The following is a 17,328-nucleotide window of genomic DNA, read 5'->3' on the forward strand; positions in this document are numbered from 1 at the left end:
ATTCTGTGTCTTTCTGACTCTCTCTCAGTCTGCCGGCTGTTTATGAGTGCGTCTCCTTGCTGGGTGGGTGGAAATATTTCTCTCTCTCTCTCTCTCTCTCTCTCTCTCTCTCTCTCTCTCTCTCTCTCTCTCCCTCTCCCACATGTGCTGGATTTCGATCAAAACACCACAGCTACTCCCCTCGATGGGATGACAGTCCCACACCCAGACACACTCCTCCCTCTTTCACTCACCACCCCTCACCTCCTTTCTTTTCTCCTCTTTTCCACACATCCCAAAGAGTCAAGCGTCTGACCACAAAGTGTCTGCTGCTGCACACGCATACCATTCAAAGAGAGACCAGCCATATTCAGGTGAACTCTGTCACATCGCTCAAAATATTAAGGTCTCAAACCTCACATTGATCCATGTGTTTCACCACTGTGACAAAAGCTGTGCATAGAAACATGCAGAGTGTGTGGACACCAGTGACAACGTCTTATGTTTTTAGCATTATTCTGTTAGGTGTGTGAACGTCATCAAAGGTCAGGGGTCAACTACAGTCTTGTTTGAGCTGAGAGGACTTCATCGGTGAAACAGTAAACCTATAGAGAAACAAAAGCATGTACAAGTATTTTAGAATTCTCCAAGATCTGTTTTCCATTTGACGGCTTTATTCCTCATTGCAAATAATGCTGAAAAACAAAATATATATTTCACGTTGTGCTTTAATGTGCTCTTCAAATCTGCACACAGATTTTAAATCTTGTCTATTTACAGTGTACAATATAACAGTGAATAATAAAAAAAAAAAAAAGAAAAAAGAAAACTGCACTGAATGTCGTCTTTGTTATTTCTCCACTACGCTGGGTGGACCCTCTTGTGGGCTACTTTAGGTCAGCAGACCATATGTTTGACATCACTGGCCCAGACCTATGCATGTGACTTTTTTAGTTGCCTCAGTGGCACAAAATGTCACATGCACTTTAAACTATTGCAAAATTTGCTGATTTGGTACAAAAAAATACAGTCACATAGTTAATCAGTCATCGTCTTGGACGAGAACTTGCACTGTAAGTGGAAAACTTAAAGTCATTGCACAGTTTTGTCTCAAAGTCAAATACAAGTAATATACTTGCTGGACGGTGTTTGGGAGAAACCAAAAAAAACCAAAACAGTAACAGTGAATAGAAAAGTTTTCAGAAGAAACTGCTCATTTGAAATTTTTTTCATCTTTCAAGGAATTCGACAGAACATCAATTTGAAAAAGCTAAAAAGTATAATCTGGTTTCAAAAATGTTATAATCCCTCAAGTTATTAAACCCCAAGAGACTGTCCTCAAGGGTTTCTGCGGAAAAGCGTCACATCACAACAGTGTTGCGTTGGTTAGGATACAGAGGGAAAACTTCAGTGAGGAAAGTATGACACCGTCTTGACTAACACCATCACCATCATCACCGCAGAGAGGAAACATGGAAAGTTCGGCAGAGAGGCAGACCACCACCGGGCCCTGTGTCTCGCCATGTGCAAATATGAGGGATTATTATTCTTTTGAAAGTGACTCATCACTTTACGTTTCTCCTCTGGTCGCACAAGTGCTTTTTATTCGACGCTTCAGCCCGGTGCAAAACGCTGCCAGTTATGTAATGCACATCCATATGGAAGTGAAACTGAGAGAATACAATTGGATTTGAAGCTGGATTTGGGGGTTTTTTTTTTTTGGGAGGGGGTTATGATGCAGTCGGCAGTGACGCAATTTGGTCCCAAATATTGGTTTGCAAATAAATACTTTGTGTTGAGTTTGGTTTTTAGGTGTGGTCAGAAGGTCAGAGAGTTCAAAATGTACCTTTTGCTCACCACAAGGTTTATCCCTCCGGCTTCAGCGGTGAACAAGAAGAACTAGGAGGTAAAAAAAAAAATGTGTAGCAACTTCTAATGTAACCTGTCACACATATCTAAACAAAAGAGACATCCATGGTCTAAATGACTGTTGTGTTATGTCTCAGCCCTTCAGTCTGAGTGACGTGTTGGTGCGACCAAGAAATGGTCCGAAACGCCTCAAGCATCGTACCGCAGCCCCTGAGGTGTGGTGTGTGTGTGTGTGTGTGTGTGTGTGTGTGTGTGTGTGTGTGTGTGTGTGTGTGTGTGTGTGTGTGTGTGTGTGTGTGTGTGTGTGTGTGTGTGTGTGTGTGACTATTACACAGGCTGCAGTGTTTATATGACTTTTTTTTTATTTTATAATATAATAATACCCAGGGTCCAAACACAGACATAGACACAGCGCTTGCATGAATTCCTGCTCTGTTTTAACTCTCTCTGACTGACACGCTCAAATCTCTGCAGCCGATTGTGTCTGTGCTTTCTAATCAGCGGGAGACGGATGACAACATCTGCTGCTTGGCTGCAAGAGGACATTTTTAGTTTTTTTTTGTGGTTTTTTTAAACCCTCGGCACTGTGGATATCATGTTTACACATTTTATCTGGAAGTACCCGTGCAGGCCATTGCCCATAAATGTTGCATACGCACTTTCTAAGAGATTTAGTTTATTATTCCCCCTCCTGTTGGGACTACAATGGATTTCAGTGCAGCCTCTGAGCCAGAACTCTTCAGCTGAAGGCTTCCAGCCTGGAGCCCGGGGTCAGAGATACTGCAATTCATGGTTAAATCGTAGACACACACACACACACACACACACACACACACACACACACACACACACACACACACACACACACACACACACACACACACACACACACACACACACGCACGCATGCATGCACACACACGCATGCACACATAAAATGCAAAGCTGTGCAAGCTGTTTGCACAGGCCCAAACACAAACATACACACGTCTGGCCTGTAAATACGACTAAAATGAGTTCCGTGCCAGCCGATGGCCAGACTGCAGACTGTTTACAGCAGCGGGGAGAGAGAGAGAGAGAGAGAGAGAGAGAGAGAGAGAGAGAGAGAAAGCACCCAGCACGGACCACTTGTGGTCATGGCATGTAGTAGTTGTAATGTGGGCCTGGCAGGCGGTGGGTGCAGAGGGTGGCTGCGGGGGTGGCAATGCCTCAGCCAACCCGTGGCTGAGCGGTGGTTAACCAGTCTAGGTCACCTACACTTCCTCTGGCCTCTCTGCCCGGGAGGAAAAACAGTCTAGTCAAAATAATGGTGTCATTTTGGCTTCTTACGTTTGAGCAAGAGGAGACAAATTTAGCAACAGCAAAGCAAAGGGAGGGGCTTAAAAACAGATTAGGAAACAAGAGAACAAAATATCTGTTATGTCGTTTTTTGTTGTTTTTTTTAAGTCCCCCTTCTCACTCTATGCTTTTAAATAGGAACTCTTAACTGTGTGGCACAGCTCCAGGGCTGCCTGTAAATTCAGATGTGTCAGCCTACGCAAGCAATTATAAGTGAGTCCGTCTTCCGCTTTTCCCCCCTCCCGCCTCAACCCACAGTGCCATCTTAGTCTGCCCTTCACTCTTCGCTTGCGCTTTAACTTGGACCTGCTTCCTGTCCGTCAGCAGCACCGCAGTGTTGGTATGATGAGGAACATATAGTGTTTGTACTGTGTACTTGTGTATCACAGTAGTTTCCTCAGCCTGCAGACTGCAGACCCGTCTCGCATGCTTTTGTGAGTGATTTCAGCCTAAAACTATTTATCACCTTGCTGCCCTGGCACCTGCTGAGGAGCTATTCATTCACAAGAAGTCCAAATACTCACACGCACTTAAAGAAATAGCTCGACACACATGCCCAAACAGCAGATTCGGACTCTCACCCCAACCTTAAAGCTCTGCGGCAACACGTTAATTCAGCGTTAAGACCAGAGAACTCTGCTGAATTCTCAAAGCTGATTCATCCATCCACCTTCCTTCTATACCTGTATTATCCAAACTGCATCCAGGATGATTCAGTCAATGACAATGAGGGGAAAGTGGGATACATCCTGGACATGTCACATTCAGCTCTTTGTCCTCACGAGTGAGACAATTCAACATACTAGAAGGACATTGTCATAGTAATATAGTTTGTTTTTTCCACTACGAGTGCCACATTTCACCCACTACTGCCGCTCAGCCACTCGTAACACTACTTGGCCCAACTAGAAGTCACAGTAGGCTAAAATATGCACTTGTAGACAAAAACATTAATAGGACACAGTCATTCTACTAGTATGCTGAATTGTCTAACTAGTGAGGGCAAAGACTCGACTTACTGGTACATGGACCTTGAGTTGGATATCAATAAATGCTCAAACAGTTTTCCATATGGAAAGGCCCCCAAGCCAAACCCAGACAACAACCACTGACCCTGTAAGAGCACCAACCGCTACACCGCTCTGCGGCCTGAGCTAAACATTTCAGCTGCTAAACCAGTCTTGAATTAGTGAGGTGATTGCTGGTCTCCAGTTATGTCTATTTTTATTCTTTTTTTTTTTTTTGGTGGTGCTAATCTCGACATGAAATTTCTCAGAGTCAGACACCGTAAAGATGCCCTTCTTCTACCCAGACAGCAGTTGGCTTGCCATCATTTTCTCAACTACCCTGGAAGCCGAAGGTGTCTGAATGGGGCCGTGCTGTGATTACTCTTCAGAGGACAACCACACCGGGTGACAGCCAGCCAGAGGAATGGCAGTGGTGCTGAAGGATTGGTATGGCGCAAGATCACACACAAAAACAAAACAAAAAAACATTGCAAATCATTTCTGGTTATTTTGTTTTTATTGATTGTGCTCAATGAAAAGATCCAGAATATTGTTTGATGTCGGCGATGACACACACAGATTAATGATATTTTCCAAAATTCTGACATGTGGACAGCAGGTTTAAACATCGAGACAACTTATTATGTCCAGTCTGTTGAGAAAAGGAACTTTCTTAGAATAAAATTAATTGAACTTTAATCACAGACATACAAATCAACATGACCCAGTTAGAATAAGCGTGTATGCATCATGTATATATTAATGTCGGCCTGTATATATCAAAAAAATATATAGTGATTTGAATTAGTAACGTCAAAGTTGACTTGCTAATATAAAATTGTTCAATGCAGTGGATTATTTTCTGTTGTGGACTCTGCAGAAGTGCAAGGTAAGCACAAATAAAACGTGTCGCAAAATGTTGGCTTGTGTACCACTCATGGCATCGGCATGATAAATTTGCAGGAATGCTCCCGGCGATCTAAAAGGAAAGCAGTAATCACTCAGTCATCAACATCTACTTCATGAATAGAATAAAAACAAATGATGCACCAAAAGCGTGCACACTCTTTTGGAGTAATTTGCGGGGCCTATTTTTTGAAAGCTAAATTCAAGCCACAGGCACAGCGCTGTGCTTTATTTGTCAGCTGGTGGTGCATTCTGGTTGAGCTCGCCTCGGCTGTGCCTCGCAGCTGACCCAGCCACAGTCCAAACGGGTTTAAGCAGCCTCTAAACAAAGTGGAGATGCATGGCCGCCAGCCAGCCAGACACTGCGGGATGGAAGTCGTGTGACTGCAGGCGACGCTTCAGAGGTGCATTCTGTGTCAAGCTCTGCTGATTTGTAAACAGGTAAATACCGAGAGAGCAAACTGAAATAGAATCACATTAAATTGTGAAAACTGAACGGGGAATGGGTTTCACTTGTACATAAATAACATAGTTTGCAGCTCAAGAGGGCCCAAAAGTCATTCAACACAATTATACATTCAGACACACAGATCAAACTACCTGTAATTTCCCTATATATATCCTTCATCCATTACTCAATCCTTCCCTCCATCTATTAAAAAGAAAACTTGTACTGTTTGAAAGACCAAATGTTCATTGGTTAAAATCTCAACACTGCCCGTGCTTGATGCAATAAGATGACAGATTGAAATCTGAATTCATTTGTACACACCGGCAAAATGATCAATTCCTGGCTTGCTGACCTTTAGACAGTGTCACACACTTATGAGGTATATGAGATATATGAAAAAAATAAGTACTTGAAATGGATGTACTCCTTGTACATTCAAACCCTGCAAAAGTTCGATGTGCATCATACAACGTGAGTTTAAGGCAATAAGTAGCTTTTTTTCTGCCAAAGTCAGGAAATAAGGTTCCAAAAAAGTATTTACTCAACATTCCTATATGTATTTATAAGTAATGTTGCCTACAACAAGTTTATGGAGGGTTTTATTGGAGGGTTTTAAAAGAAGATGTGAAAAACAAATGCCAATGAAATATTCTGTGCTTCTTATATAGAGAATATTTATGTTTATCCTCGACAATATTTGATGAACAATTTCCCAGACTGAGGAATGTTCGATAATAAAAAGCCCATTCTCAGAATTTATCAGTAAAGTCAGTGGAGCTTAACTTGAACTGAAGTGTGAAAGAAGTATCAATTGGAGAGTTTGAAACAAGATTTGTATCCATTTGTTCGTTTGTTCATCCATCCATCCATCCATCCATCCATCCATCCATCCATCCATCCACACATACATACATACATCCATCCATCCACACATACATACATCCATCCATCCATCCATCCATCCATCCATCCATCCATCCATCCACACATACATACATACATACATACATACATACATACATACATACATACATACATACATACATACATACATACATACATCCCTCCATCCATCCATCCATCCACACATACATACATACATCCATACATGCATTACATACATACATACATTCATGCATCCATCCATTCTTTCACTTCTAAGTCTATTCTTCCATTTAAACATCTGTCCATCTGATCATCCATCCATCCATCCATCCATCCATCCATCCATCCATCCATCCATCCATCCATCCATCCCCAGGCCCGATGTGTCTGCTGTAGTGTCAGCAGACACTCTGCAGGCTCGGTTAAAGCCGGCAGGCGCTCTGTGTAAACGCGGCTCAATTACTTTAACAATGCTTAATAGGATATAGTGGTTTCTCTCTAAATTCAAAACAGACCTGCCGCTTTCCGAAAATAGTCGTGAGCTGAAATCTATGGGACATTCCCCCGTCACTAGTCGCCCAATAACCTGAGTGACTGGCTCCCCCTCTAATAGAGCCCGGAGCCTGCCGCCCACTCGCCCTGGGCCCCGTGACGTACGGAGGCACCAGCTCATCACCAGTCACCGCACTGTAGTGGTAAGACGAGCATCAACAAAAACAGTCCCTCCGCTTTTCGCTTGAGTGTTGTGGACGGAGCGTCTCTAAAAATACCGCCGAGAGAAATTGAGGGGGAGGCCAGGATTGTGGCTGTCGCCTTTATTAGGGAATCATCCGCCCCCTTGTGTGCTGTAAAAACACAGCGTTTTTCAGGGTGGAAAACAAATGGGATGAGTGCAGTGCGGTGAACTGATGAAGTGACGACCAGCAGGATTTTGTAACCGCTATTATAATATCGTCTTCTACCACAGAACATAGCAGCTGCCACAACATAGAAGTTCGGCCACAACCTTTTTCTAATGTGCTTTTCTCTCCTTTTTCTTAAATTTGGGGTCTTTTGGGGTGCTGCCAGCTGTTGAATGCTCATTTGGGTCTTTCACAACAACGGCAACAAAAACTGCTAACATGTGCTTGCTGCTCTCCTCTCTTATACAGTGCAGGTTGATTTTTTTTTTCTTCAGTGTACAGTAGATGAAAAACATATGTCTATGCATTTGCACTTTAATCCCATTCAGTTAAATATGAACGCCGGGAAAATGACCACATGTATGACGTGGATCCTGAATGTGTGTTTCTACAGCAGCTTCATTCACCCAGCTTCCTGTTGCAGGACCATTTGTTCTACCGTGCAATCGTACACCAACAGTTTGTACTCGGTAAATCAGAGAGTACAAGCATAACGGATTTCCGGAAGGCCATATATGATGCCGAGAGCCGGGACGGCGATGTAAAGTTTGCCACATCCCGTGGCCAACAGGAAAAGCTGGCGAAATGACGGGTTTCATAAATGAAGGGCTGCTGGCTTTCACATCACAGCCTTTATTAGACGGATTGTTTCCCTAAACGCCTACCATTTATCTGCCCCAGTCAGTTAGGGAAAGTGGCGGCTGAAGCCTTTGATGCTCACTGCCAAACGCTGAACTCTCATACTGAGCTCATCTCTGCCCCGCCGCAATCCGTCTGCCTGCGCTATCATTTTTTCCCTCCTTCTGTCCCACCGGTCTGCAACCTGTGGCTCTTTGGCCCTTCTCCAGTGGCTCCCTGAACCTTTCACAATGTTTTATCTGAATAAACACAATGAACACAAACAAGTTGTTTTCAAAAGGACTTTTAATTCTTGGCCAAAGAAAAAAGTTTTTTTTTTCTTCTTTTCTTTTCTAAAGGCACAAGTGAAATAGCTCAAATGGGAAGAAGGAATTTTTGCTAAAACCACAAAAATTAGGGGGAAAAAAACCCTGCTTTGAATAAAACCATAAAATGATTAGGATTTTTAAAAGGAAAAAAATTAACAATGGGGGGAAAAAAACACACTACACTACTTTTTAAAAAAAAGTCAAAATTGTATTAGAAACTTCATAATTGCAACATAAAACACACTGTATGTTCATATATCATAACTATTTATGAAGCCTTAAGAGCTGTATAAGCCACATTTGAAATCTTATACGTACTTTGAGGCTCCAGTTACATTTAATTTCCGTGTTCTGTCCCGTCACCTTGGCCAGAACAGCAGTAAGCCTCTGAGCCTGGTTCTGCTGGATCTTCTTGTTTCCAGGGACTTTTTCCTTTCCACCAGCTTATATTTAGCATTTTAAAGTGTTTAGAAATGTCTCTGTTGTATTTGGTGCTAAAGAAATAAAACTGAATTGAATTGAAACCTCTTTATTTGAAGTAGTTCATTTGTCTGAGGTGCATCTAATGTCTGTTAAATCAGTTGTACTTTTGATTTTATCTTCTCTTTCAACGTCAAATGAGTGCGACTCCTTTGGAGTCTCATCATAAATAGTAGTTATGCCTCACTGACTGATTCATTCAGAAATCTCTGGTTTGATGAGGGCTGCCTGAACATGCCTACGTCTCGAATTTCCCAGCAATTAAGAACAGATATAAACATTTTTGGCGGTGAAAAGAAAACTACATGAGTGAAGGAGTAGTGCCAGACAGACAAGGGCCATTTAACTTGTACCAGACAAAGCTAAGCACACTCTCCAGTGTCCCTGAAAGCTCGCAGTTGGGAGTGTGATTTAACGAGGTTTGTACGATGCACAAAACAACAAAGCAACATAAAAAAAAAAAAAAAAAAAAAAAAATCACTTCTCTCTGCTTTTTAATCTCATTTAGCATCAATAAAACAACAGTTTGGTGGCTCTTTTCTTTTTTTCTTTTTCTTTTTAGCAGACTTGGCAAACTTGAATTTGAAAATGAATCTGTGTTTTGGTGCTATTTTATTATACGAGACGTTTTCCAAAGGGATACCACCAAACCATAAAATGGTAGGCTGTTTAAAACAATGTTGCATAACCTTTATTTCTTTCTCAACCTAGTTTTATAACAATTTGGGATGACTAACCACTGTTCTCCGGGGAAAATGCCATGCCCTTAAAGAATTTATACAGTCAAAATGATATTTGTATCAACAGCACTCCTCAAAAGGCTCGAAATAAAACTAATGAGGCGGAGGTGTTACAACCCCAAAGGCCATTTTAGGGCACTTTCCTCTTGCTTGCTGACTTTGCAGTTGGAGCTTCCACCTCGGACTATAATTTAGAAAAAGGTTTATAAACAAAAGCAAATTTACATGTGGACGTCACACTGAAGACTATAATTTCCTCTTTGGCCAGGCTGTGCCTCAGGTTCTCTGACGGGCACGGCGGCATTCGGTGAACAAACGACAAAGTCTTGTGATGACATTTCCGATAAATACAAACACTTACATCAACGATAATGACGTCTTTTTCTTCCAAATAGCAGTGCTCTTTCACTTACCCAGTTTGTTTCTGCTTTCTTTCCTCGTCTCTGTCGTTCCGACCTGTCGCGTTTCGGCTTCAAGTTTTGCATTTATACACAGCATTTTGAAAACACGCAAACTGCAGGAAGGCTGATAATGATTGTATTTTTCACGTTGGGCGACTAGTGTGTGCTTCCAGTCCAAATTCTCCCGGGACTTGATAGTTTTATATTTGACAGTATCCATAACTGGGAAAATAGTGCCAGAGTAACTTTAAAATTTAAACGTTAAAGTAGTTCTCAGTTGTGGTGCATATATTAAAAAAATTTCTATATTTTTACAAAACCAAATAATTAATACTTAAAATGACTACAATCTCAAGATAAAGCCAATTTTAATGAAACCTTCTGGTACAAAATACAGTGAAATGTCCAAAAAGCTTCTCCTGTAGCTGTTGCATTATTCATGTTTTTAGAAACTCACACTGACAGCATGACTTTGAGGCTCATGCCAGTTTAGTCTTTCATGGCAGCATCATGGACATATCAGCTCGGGTCTCAGCGTCGTGTCCAAAGCGCTTCGGAATTTATTTATTTATTTATTTATTTATTTAATCAATCTTTTTTTTTGATATTTTTAGAAGTTGTGTGGTGGTTTGTCCGGACAGATTGGAGCTTCTTGTTTTTGGCCCAAGTGCCTTATGTTTGAAATGTGGTTTAAAATATCCTCATAATTGTGCCTCAAAATCATTGAGTTATAGCACGAGTTGTCTCCATGATGCATTGGAAAGAATCATGTCAGAGCAAATATCCTTCAGTCAAACTCATGGAAAAAGTGAAGAAACACACCCGAACGTGTCAGCAGTTTAAATTAAGAAGCATCTCGTGATTACTTGTATTTGTGGTTGACCTTTTTGAGAGTAAATGTTGTTTAAAGATGTGAAACAGATCGAAATAAAGCTGCAAATGTGTTGTTGGCCTGTTATCGACTGTAAGTCAAGTTACAATAATAATGGAGAAATGTCAAGGCTCCCTGTTCACATTGACAATAAAAGCCGAAATGCGATCTGTCACTGATCATTACTAAGCTGATGAATCCACGCTGATAATCTTATTATTACAAAACGTGTGAGGATTTGTCAGAGTCAGCTGTGATCGGCTCTACGTGACCCTAACGTGGGTGAGGAAAGGAGGAATCATGAATCATATCATCAAGACAACAAAAGCGAAAAAAAAAATAAAAATCCCATGAATGCTCTTCAGACTTCTGAAGTTCTCAAAAACCTCCTTGTTGACAGTGATCATTCAGAAATATTTTATTAAGTTTACGCATTACTTTATGCATGTACTTTTGTATTACATTTGTGTTGCTGGCTTGGGGAAGTCAGTTAAGGTCAGAAAGCAATATTTTTTTCAGCATTACAGGTAACACCAGTTCAAAATTGTCGTCCTCACCTGAACACCACAAACAGTGGTGAACGTGTGATATTTAAGCTTTGACAAATACATTTTTCTAGCAGCTATTTTGCCAACTTGAAAGATTGTAAACACTTCACCTGAAAAAAAAAAACCCAAAAAACCCAAGATGACCCGAGAAGGAAGTACAGATCTGCCCTCAGGCAGCAGGAAATTATTTCAGCTCCCCTTCGAGCTCGACTCGGGTGCAACTTGAGAGCGTCCGCATGACAACAACAAGCAGGCCACTTGGCCACTTCTCAAACAATGTCAACATCACAGTGTTGAAGTTCAGTTCAGGTCAGAGCTGTTTACCATTACATCTCTGGACCATTTCATGACATTCTGTTGATCGCATATAAACTACAACTATCAATGAAGATCTGTTGGAAGCGCAAATCTTTCACGTGCTTTATGAATCTGTACATCTATGACACAGTTCTGCAAAAATCACTACAGAACATCAATGAGAGTATTTCAAGATATGGACTATTATTGTAATGTACCTTACATAATCATGGAGCAGATTCATGAAAAAGAAGTAAAATCCAAATTGTAGCAAGGAAGAAGTATTGAGATCAGTGTAAATGCTGCAAAACAAGAACAATGTTCTAAAAATGGCAAAAGGATAAGAGGGGGTGGTCTCTAAAATAAAGTAGATAAATGGGAATTATTTGATACTTACTATTATCTGGGATAAAAATAACAATTAAGAACAAACATCGTTTTCGTCAAAGTGGTTTTACATTGTTATGCGTTGTTGCATGCGGTGTTCTCTTCATAACAGCAAGCATTGGGTTATTTTTGTTTTTTTTTAAAGAAAAGATTTCCCATGTTATCATGTTAAATAACACAACACTTAATTGTATGAGTTTGATAGTGAGACAGGTGTATTCTTCTACTTAGAAATCTGAACATTCCCATTTCCCAGTTGCTCATGAAAGCACCACCAGATGTTGCTTGCTGGCTGTACGGGTCCTGAGCAGAATCCAGCCCGCACAGCGCCGCGCACCAAATGACCCCCGGGAAGGTGATGACAACATTCTGTAAATGTAAAGCCTCACAATTCACTCTTCTTTTGAGAAACGTTGAAGCACAGAGGCTTTATGGTTAAAGTAGTTTGGAAAGGGTCATTTACTGTAAAAACTGACCACATCTGTGGCTGTGGCTGCCAAACAGACACTTCTATCAATAATAATAATAATGTGCGAGTGCGAAGACACATGCCGTTGTCATTTATCCTTCAAGTGGGGAAATCGCTCATTTCACTTGAAATTACACATGCCACACACACACACACACACAACCTTTAGAAGTCTACCGCCACGCAGAGTCGGGGGCCCGAATGAGACAGGACCTATCATGTCTCCCCTCGGTGAGAGCAGACGTTGTTGACTCACTGCAGTCTCGAGGCGCTTCGCCTGCATCCCGCCACAGCTATGCGGCGTCTGACCAGAGCCTCGGAGCAAGGGTGTGCAGACTCACACACGTCCATGGATGCATGCAAACGTTACACAAACACAGCCAGACACGCCTGCATGCAGGTGTACAGACACATCTAAGACAGTTTCACTCTTTTCTCCAGCGCTGCGGTTTGCTCTTCAATCCAGTCATCATTCACGACACACTCAAGAAAAACAAGCACCTTATTTTGGGCTTTCCCTTCATTTATTTATTGCCTGTGAATTTAAGGCCTGACTGGTTCATATGTGCGCGTACATCTGGAAGGCGGTGTTTATCCTATGAGGATTAATGTTACGCTTGTCTAACAATCCATACATTGGAGATCATCCAGCTTTATTTTGTTGGTTTTTTTCTTTAACATTCTAGGTCCTCCATTCCACCAACCTGGCCTTGATTGTTCACATTTCACATATACTTCCATCCAACATTAAGCAAAGGGCGCACAACAATTGTATTGTCATCGTACGACCACAGATGGTGTGGTTTAGAGGAGAAAGGATCTGAGGTGCTGACACAGGAACAAAACAAAATCTCTCAGAGGTCTTCTGAAAAAACCAAACTGAAGTTCAAACTCATCAAACAAGCAGAGGAGTACAAAAAAAAAGAGAGAGGCGGGAATTACAGGACGGCACATACTGTACGGTTTACACACAGAAGGCGTTCAGTGACAACAAAGATGCAGCGCTGTGAAAAAGGTTTTGCCCCCTTCCCATTTTCTTATTTTTGTTTTTGCATGTTTGTCACTTAAATGTTTCAGATCATCAAACAAATTGGATTAATAGTCAAAGACAACACAAGTATCTAATCTAATCTAAACCTATATGGTCTTATGTGAAAAGTCGATTGTCCTCTAAACCTATTAACTGGTTTCGCCAACAAGTGAGATCAAGCGTTTGCGATAACTTGCGATGAGTCTTTTACAGCGTTGTGGAGGGACGTTGGCACACTCAACTTTGCAGAATTGTTGTAATTCAGCGCTCCATAGTCCCGGGCAGTCTCTGCAGGTGGGAATCGCGTCTGTGAAGGTAAACGTTCACGGATGTCGTGTAAACGGATACCCTCAAAAGCAAAGAAAGTTTCTACGGATACACTCATATTGGTTGTCATGTAAATGGGGCCTTAATGTTCTTTTCGCCCCGCAGTGGTTTTCCTCTTGGAACTATGCCACGCAGGCATGAACACTGACCTTAACTGAGGCAAGTGATGCCTGCTCTTCTTTAGATGTTGTTGTGGGGTCGTTTGTCACCTCGTGGATGAGTCACCGCTGTGCTCTTGGGGTAATTTCGGTCGGCCGGCCACTTCTGGGAAGGTTCACCACTGTGCCATGTTTTCGCCATTTGTGGATAATGGCGCTCACTGTGGTTCGCTGGAGTCTTTAGAAATGTCTTTATAATGTTTTCCAGACTGATAGATCTCAGTCACTTTCTTTCACATTTGCTCCTGAATTTATTTGGGTCTCGGCACGATCTCTATAACTCATATCCTTTGGTCTCCTCCTATTGAAGTGATTTCTTGATTGATACAGCAGTTTGTGTTTACTTGTGTAAAATTACACACATTTTACACAAAATTACTAAAAATTACTTCCTCATAGTAAATGCAAGGTGATTGAGCAGTGAGGACTGACTGAGTTTTCTCCTGTCTAAAAGTTGTGTATTAAGTTAGTTGGTGACTAAGAATTGACTCTGTCAGTCTGTCTCTCTGTCTGTATTTGACAGGGTTGTGATGCTCTGACCTTTGACTCTTAAGTATGGAGTTATATGATGATTGGATGGATGCAATATTGACGTTCTCAACCTGCTTTTGTCGCCCCCTGCAGGCTGAAAGCAAGTACTTCGGTCGGTTTACCAAAAAATGTGGTCAAACCCGAGCAGGAGGAGGTTGGGAGACCTTAACTTCAAACCCAAGTATGAGTCAAGTTCCACTTCAAAATGGCCATATTCTTCTTTTGATGAAATTATCAAAGTTACTTTTTTAGACTCTAAACAACTCCCACACGAGCCACACAGAAAAACAACTGTTTCCAACTCGGTATTCCCCATGACGAGCACTCTGAACTTTATCTACGTATACAGTTGGTTTTGTGTTCTTCTATGACAGAGTGTGAGCTGGCAAAGCCAAGACACTATATAATGACACAAGATTAACCTTATATGAAAATATGCTTGGGTGGTACAAATGTCTTCAAGGTTTGCATTTATGTTGTCTCTCCCAAGTGTAAAAGAACATATGAACTTTTCGGAGGGCCTGAATGAGTGGACAAAGCCAACTCACATGCACCTATGTGCAGCCACACATATACACGTCGCCACCCACGGTCAGGCAGACAGATAGAGAAACACACAGCCGGCGTCTCGCCACAAACACACACAGACAAACCCGTCACACCCCGACATTCAGTGTCCCGGCCTTGTTTACTCATGACCATCACAGCTCTGCAGCCGTCGGCCTCTTCATTCCACACATTCCTCCGTCCCAAGCGTTTTATGTGTTTTGCAGAAAGATTACAGCCTACGGTGTCATTACTCCAGTACTTATTGTAACTGAGAGTATCAAAGAGGGAATTAACACGGCTTTCGATTGCAGTTGTACGTTCATGTAGTTGAGATGCAACTCAGTATCAGCACCGATACAGCACTTTTGCAGTTTCCGTCAAAAGTAATGATGGTGGAAATACAAACAAGTATACATTTAAGAATAACAGGTTTATTTCTGAACATGTAAGACAAATTACTGCTATCAGATTGTGTTATCTACATATTTGACGAGTTTTAAGCCTGATGTCCATCCAGTTGCTTTATATATATATATATATATATAAATATATATAAAAATCATATAACGATACCGCACAAAATGTCATTTTGTTCATGTATTCTCAACTTTATCAAATACATCTCACGCAAAAAATATTTTTAAGAACGATCTCATTCTCCAGAAATCAAGAGTCAACTGCACCTCTGTTGAGAAAGTTTCAACTTTTACCAATTTCATCGGTTAACACTTCACAACTTTTTCCTCTGGTTATCAAACATTCACTTCGACCCAACAAGGAACTTAAAAGACTTTATTTTTCCACTTTGTCAAACGTCTGGCGCAAAATCACAAACTGATTCTTGGCTTGGAGTTCCTTGAATTCTGAAACATATTCTTGTATTTATAGGTAATTTCTATAGTAGCATGTCACGCACTGCTTTACGTCACGGATGGACAACTTCAACTTCAAAAGTGAGGACCACAAAAATGTCACCATCTTGTGGCAAATGTATTCAGTTGTACCTTATTTAAGGAACAGATGATATTTAGTTCAAATGTCATATCATTTCGCTCCTTCTTCCATCGGTAAGTTGGACGTTTTCTTGCGGGTGACAAAGAAAGCAAGTAGGAGCCGCTGGGCTGCGGCTGCCTATGTGATCATACACAACCCCTCTTCACTCACACTCTCACACACTGACATGCAATGTGCTCCCACACCACCGGAACCAGCTTCAACTTCAGTGTTTGTCCGAGAACATTTAAACATCTGGACAAACCTGAATAGGGGGAATCAAACCACCAACCGCAGCGGGATTGGATGACATCCCACTATACCAACCGATCCACAGCCGCCCCGTCCTAAAAACACATCAATGTACATCACACTGAGCTTCTATTTGAAGAAAAGGCCTGGGCATGATCTTTTAACACATGACAACATGTTGTTAAATGGGAACGCAAGTGAAGGGCATCCGAATTGACACATTAGGTCTGAGCAGTAACAGAGTCCAACACTGGCCACTGAACGTTTGTATTAAAATAAATCCATGCATATACCCGTACCTAAATGTGTGTTGTTGTTTTTCACAGAGCTCCATAATTATAAAGCACAGATCCAGTTTTTCGGCAATTTCAAAGGAAATCACAATAGCTTCTTTATGTGATGCAGCTCATGATCACGCCATTTTTCCTGAAATAACCTGCTTTCCCCCTGAAAATGTATGGTCTTATTGCACTCTGTAATAGTAGGTGCCTTATATATAAATAAAAACAGCAGTATAAATTCTATATAAGTTCCTCCCAAATGCCAAAATTATTGCATGGTCGGTTTGCAGTGGGCTCTACATACCCTGTAATAAAGGAGATGTAACCCACTAATGAAAGAATAACAACATGTTCTTTATACATGTCCTTCTTCACTGGAGCTTCCCCAGTTTTTACATACATGTACTAGTACATACTGTACTGGTACAATGTCAGTACAGAACGCTACACCACAACTTGTTGCAAGTTCATCACAGGGTCGAGAGAGAGAGAGAGAGAGAGAGAGAGAGAGAGAGAGGGACAAGAAGGGAATAGAATAGAAACAGGGCTAGCACTGCGAGCCCTGTTTCTATTCTATTCTATTCTATTCTATTCTATTCTATTCTCGTCTCGTCTAGTCTTTAGTGGTATATGATAGATATCCCGTTTGCATCTATATTAAGAGAAACGGGGCATTTAAAGTTATTAATAAACAAATATAGTTATCTGGTAAAATGTTCAGAAACACTCA

Source organism: Blennius ocellaris (assembly GCF_963422515.1).
Source record: "Blennius ocellaris genome assembly, chromosome: 3".
NCBI lineage: Eukaryota > Metazoa > Chordata > Actinopteri > Blenniiformes > Blenniidae > Blennius > Blennius ocellaris.